This window comes from Vicia villosa, unplaced genomic scaffold, assembly GCF_029867415.1.
Source record: "Vicia villosa cultivar HV-30 ecotype Madison, WI unplaced genomic scaffold, Vvil1.0 ctg.000857F_1_1, whole genome shotgun sequence".
Lineage (NCBI taxonomy): Eukaryota > Viridiplantae > Streptophyta > Magnoliopsida > Fabales > Fabaceae > Vicia > Vicia villosa.
Window position 1 is genome coordinate 520,792 of NW_026705386.1, and position 6,000 is coordinate 526,791.

Sequence of the window (6,000 nt, forward strand, 5' to 3'; positions counted from 1 at the left end):
TCGTTTTAATCGAACCAATTGATTACGATAATTAGCAACAAATTTAATTTTGTCAAACTAATTTATATTAGGGTCAATTTGTTAATTATTTTAATCAAATCAATTGATTACGATGATTAATGATAAATTATTCAATTTTAATTAAATATTAAATTCAAATAAGGCTTATTTTGCTAAAGGGTTTTAACCATTCTATTGGTTACGATGATTAGCATATTTTTTATCAATTCGTTATTATTTTTAATCAAATCTATTGATTACGAGGAGTAACAATTAATCAATTAAAATAATTAAAACACATCAATTTGCTAACAGTGACAATCGAATTAATCGATTAGAATAATTAGCAATTTTATTAAATCCGTTAACTATGGTGATCAAACCTATTGATCATCGCAACTAACGGTAACATATTAAACCAGGGTTGTACGCCAAATTCAAACACATTTAAAATACTTTTCATCTCTTCAATACTGCGATTTTCAAAACTACGACAAGGTAACTCTATAACTTCGTATGGTTTCCTATTCGCCCTGGTAGAATAGGTGGCGACTCTAAAAGTCTTATTTTTAGGGCAGGTTGCTACATCCACCAATAGAAGTATAGCGCAAAAAGTGACGAAAATTAGTTTTTCTCTGCAGAATCCTGCAACACTACAATTTATTACATACCACCTCTTGAATACCACCAACAGAGTGGTATCAGAGCTGCAGATCCTTGCAGCTGCAGCAAAAACAACAACAGTTATGACTTCCATAAACAATCCTTCTGCAACTTACAGCAATGTCAAAGTTCCTCTATTTGAAGGAGAGAATTATGATATTTGGGCTGTTAAAATGGAGACTCTATTCACATCTTTGGATGTTCTAGAGTATGTCAAAAACGGGTATGAAGAAACGGCACCAACAGAGGCTGAAAAATAAAAAGAAAAGGCTGAAGAATCAAGCCAACGGCTTGAAGAGTTGAAGAAGAAGATTACAGATGCTGGAGTTCTCGAGATGATTCAAAGAGGAGTATCTCTATCCATTTTTCCAAGGACCCCGGAGTATCCTACAACAAGAGTTCGAAGGAGACTCAAAGGTGTGAACGCTGAAGCTTCAATCTCTTAAGAGAGATTATGAAAATGAAAGGATGAAGGAGAACGAGAGCCTGAACGAATACTTCAACAGACACTCTGAGTTAGTGAATCAGATGAAGTCGCATGGTAATACGATAGAAGATCGCAGAATTATTGACAAATTTTGATTAGTTTGACAGCAAGATTTAATCCAATGGTGGGTGTGATAGAAGAAACCAAGGATCTATCAACCTTGACTGTTCAAGGGTTGATGGGGTCTTTGAGATCCTACGAGCAAAGGATGTTACGACATTATAAAAAATTAATTGAGAGTGTCTTTCAATCTAAACTCAACATTCAGCCCAACAATGGTGAAAATAAGCCCTAAATACAAACTAGAGGTGAGTCTTTTAGAGGTGGCAGATTTGGAAGAGGCAGAGGCCAAAACTCACGTGGCAGATCTGGAAGAGGCGCAAATGGCGGAAGATGGAATGGAGCATCAAACAAATGGTGCAAAAATTGTAACAGCGGCACTCATGATGAGAAGGACTGTTGGAACAAAGACAAACAACAATGCCACAATTGCAAGAGATTCGGGCACCTTTAAAAGGATTGTCGCCTTGCAAATCACCCACATGCTTCGTACGCAGAAGGATAATCTGATGAAGGAAATTTGTTTTTTGCTTGTCAAAATGCATTGCATGAAGAAGGTAAAAATATTTGGTATTTAGACAGCGGTTGTAGCACCCATATGACCGGACAAAAGGAAACATTTATAAACATTGATTCTTCATTCGGCTCAAAAGTTAAAGTGGGCAGTGGAGAACATGTCGAAGTGAAAGGGAAATGAAGCATTGGAGTCACCACGAAGCAAGGAAGCAAAGTCATACATGACATGCTTTATGTGCCAGAATTAGACGAAAATTTGCTTCGCATTGGACAACTTTTGGAGCACGACTATTCTCTAAACTTTGAGAGTAGAGAGTGAAATTTTTTTTACTCAGAAAGAAGAAGTGTTACCGTTGTTAAGATGACTAGCAACAGGAGCTTTCCAATATCTTTCAACTATGAGAAAAATGTAAGCATGATGGCTAGAGAAGAGAATGACTCGTATAAATGGCGCAGGAGACTTTGGCATTTGAACAACGAAAGTATCAATTTACTCTATCAAAAGAAGATGGTGTATGGGCTTCCAAGAATCAAAGAAAAATATGGTGTGTGTGAATGATGTTTCCTTGGCAAACACCACTGGCAACCATTTCCAAAGGAAGGTGCATGGAGAGCCAAACAAGTGCTGGAACTTGTACACACAGATGTGTGTGGCCCTATGAATACTTTGTCTCATGGCAAAAATAGATACTTTATCTTGTTTATTGACGACTTTACCCGCATGACTTGGGTATATTTCATGAGACAAAAATCCGAAGCGTTTGTAATCTTTAAGAAATTTAAAGCATTAGTTAAAAAAAAAAGTGGCAGATTTATAAAGATGTTGAGAAGTGATCGAGGGAAGGAGTACACCTCAAATGAATTTCACAAATTTTGTGAAGATGAAGGTGTTGAAAGACAGCTCACTGTTGGCTATACACCTTAGCAAAATGGTGTATCTGAAAGAAAGAACTAAACCGTGATAGAGATGGCGAAATCTATGCTACTTGAGAAAGGTTTGCCAAAAACATTTTGGCCCGAGGCCGTTAACACTGCTGTGTATTTGATGAACATGTGTCCAACAAAGACCGTGTGGAAAAAGACTCCATTTGAAGCCTGGAGTGGAAGAACACCATCGGTGAACCATCTTAAATTTTTTGGATGTGTTTGCTATGCTCAAATTCCTACACAAAAGAGGACAAAGCTAGAAGAAACAAGTGAAAGATGTGTCTTTATTGGCTATAGTTCTATGTCAAAGGGCTATATACTTTACAACTTGAATACAAACAAGGTGATTATTAGCCCGGATGTAATATTTGATAAGAACACTTGGAATTGAGAAGAAGACAAAAGAAGGAGAAAACAATCTCTGCAATCATATTACAACAACAAAATTCAGCAACTGAGAATGAGCAACCAGCCCCATGTACACCAAGTTCCTCATCCTCTCCAAGTTTACCAAATTCAAGTTCATCATCTCCCAGCTCAACTCCAATAAAATTGAAGGATTTGAGTGATATTTATGCAAGATGCAAATATTGTGTTGTGGAACAGAAACTTTTGACGAAGCAATCAAATAAGATGTTTGGAGGAATGCGATGCAAGAAGAAATAAATGTCATTGAGAAAAACAAAACATGGCAGCTAGTTGAAAAGCCAAATGACAAAGAAGCTATTGGAGTAAAGTGGGTGTACAAATTGAAGCATAATCCAGATGGGTCAATTCAAAGAGCCAAGGCTAGATTGGTAGTAAAAGGCTATGCACAATATCCTGGAATTGACTATAGTGAAATTTTTTCCCCAGTTGCAAGACTGGATACTGTACGAATAGTACCAACTTGATGTGAAGTCAGCTTTCCTGAATGTTAAAAGATGAGGTATATGTGCAACAACCTCAAGGCTTTGTGACTAAAGGCCAAGAAGAAAAAGTTTACAAGTTGAAGAAAGCTCTCTATTGGTTAAAACAAGCCCCTAGAGCGTGGTATAGTGAAATTGACAGCTACTTCATTCAACAAGGATTTCAAAGAAGTCAGAGTGAGCATACCTTGTATGTGAAGCATCAAGGTAAAGATGATATCCTTCTTGTTGTCCTTTATGTTGATGATTTGGTGTATAAGGGTAACAAAAAGAAAATGGTTGAAAATTTAAAAATAGAAATGATGAAAAAAATATGAGATGAGTGATCTTGGCTTGCTACATCATTTTCTTGGTATTGAGATTTACCAAGATGAATATGGAGTTTTTATTTGTCAAAGGAGATATGCTGAAAATATTTTGAAAAAGTATGGCATGAATGGCTGCAAACTTGTTGATATTCCTTTAGTGGTGAATGAAAAATTAAAGAAGGAAGGTGGTGGAAGATTAGTAGATGCAAGCATGTATAGAAGTTTCGTTGGAAGTTTATTTTATCTAACAGCTACACGACCCGATTTAATGTTTGCTGCTAGTTTACTCTCAAGGTTCACGAGTAAACCAAGTCATTTACATCTTGGAGCAGCAAAAAGAGTTCTAAGGTATGTCATGGGAACCACGGAGCATGGAATCAGGTTTGAAAATCATTTTAAACTTGAAGCTAAAGGCTACTGTGACAGTGATTGGGCCGGAAGTGTTAATGACATGAAAAGAACTTCTGGTTATGTGTTCAGCCTGGGTTCGGGAGTAATTTCTTGGTGTTCGAAGAAACAAGACACTGTAGCGTAATCTTCAGCTGAAGTTGAATATTTGGCAGCTGGTTTGGCTACACAACAATCATTGTGGTTGAGAAGAATACTTGAAGATATCGGAGAAAAGCAAGAAGAAAGTTTGTTGCTTCACTGTGACGATAAATCAGCAATAGCCATGGCGAAGAATCTGTTTTTCCACAGTCGAACAAGACATTAAATATAAAGCACCACTTCATTCGAAGTGTGATCGAAGATGGCAATGTTCAATTAGTGTTCTGCAGTTCACAAGAGCAGCTTGCAGACATTTTTACTAAAGCACTACCAAGGGGGAGATTTCAGCAACTTAGAAAAGCAATGGGAGTTAAAGAGCAACATACTAAGGGGGAGTGTTAAAATTAATGTGTTGTAACCACCACTATCTTTAGTAAGCATTATGTGAGAATTGTAACCATTATAATATAATTATTGTCTTTATTTAGATTTATGGTAGAGTTGTATCATTAAGATTGAGAGAACCAAAGAGTCCTCATCTTGATTATCAACCCATTTGTATTCTCTATCAGTTTCCTTCAAGCCTATGTAAAGGCTTTGTAATGCTAAGTTGATAGCAAGAAGTGTCAGGTGAATTCAATAAAAGCAGAGATTTTCAATGGTCATCCATCAGTAGAAGTATAGTGCAAAAAGTGACGAAAATTAGTTTTTCTCTGCAGAATCCTACAACACTACAATTTATCACATACCACCTCTAGAATACCACCAACAAAAAGATTTGAAGTGGATGAAAGCGATGAACGAGGAACTGAAGTCCATAGAAAACAACAACACTTGGTCACTTGTCCAATTGCCTCAAGGCAAGAAATAAATTGATGTGAAATGGGTATACAAGGCAAAGTTGAATCCCAAAGGAAAATTAACTCGACACAAGATTAGACTTGTGGCGAAAAGATTTCTTTAGAAAAAAGGAATCCACTTCGATGAAGTTTTTGCACTTGTAGCTAGAATCAAAACAATCTTTTTTGCGAAGTTAGGATTCAAAATCATAAGTGTGGATTCCATGTACGGCCGAAAAGCAAACAAATTCTTCTCATATTTCCTTTACTTTTGTTTAGCATGTTAATTGTGAACTTTGAACCTTGTAACATTATATTAATATTATCTCACCTGTTATTTGAGATTGTAGAAAGTGATCAATATGATATTTTATAACCATTTTGATGAAAGGTATATGCTTGTTGATGATGTGCTAATAAAGTTGGATTTTATTGTTCTTTTCCATGACAAAAAGATAGATTTTGAATAACACACTAGATTTGGAGAAAGTTTAGGTATCATGGAGTTCACTATCAATATTTTTGATTTGTTTGTGGGGGAGAAATGCAAAATTTCGAGCAAATCAAATATATTTTGCTAATAAGCAAGAATGTGGAATATTTTCCTTATAAACCATGAACAATAGTTAAATGGGAACACCTCAGTAAGAGTAGGATATATGATGTATTTGTTGCTCACATATCTGTGTTTTTTACACAATATCTAACATCGAAATTGAATAATACTTTCTGTCTAATAAATCGTTTTTCTCTCATCTAAAATATGATGTTCACATTCCATCTGTTTGCCTTCTATTTCTGTA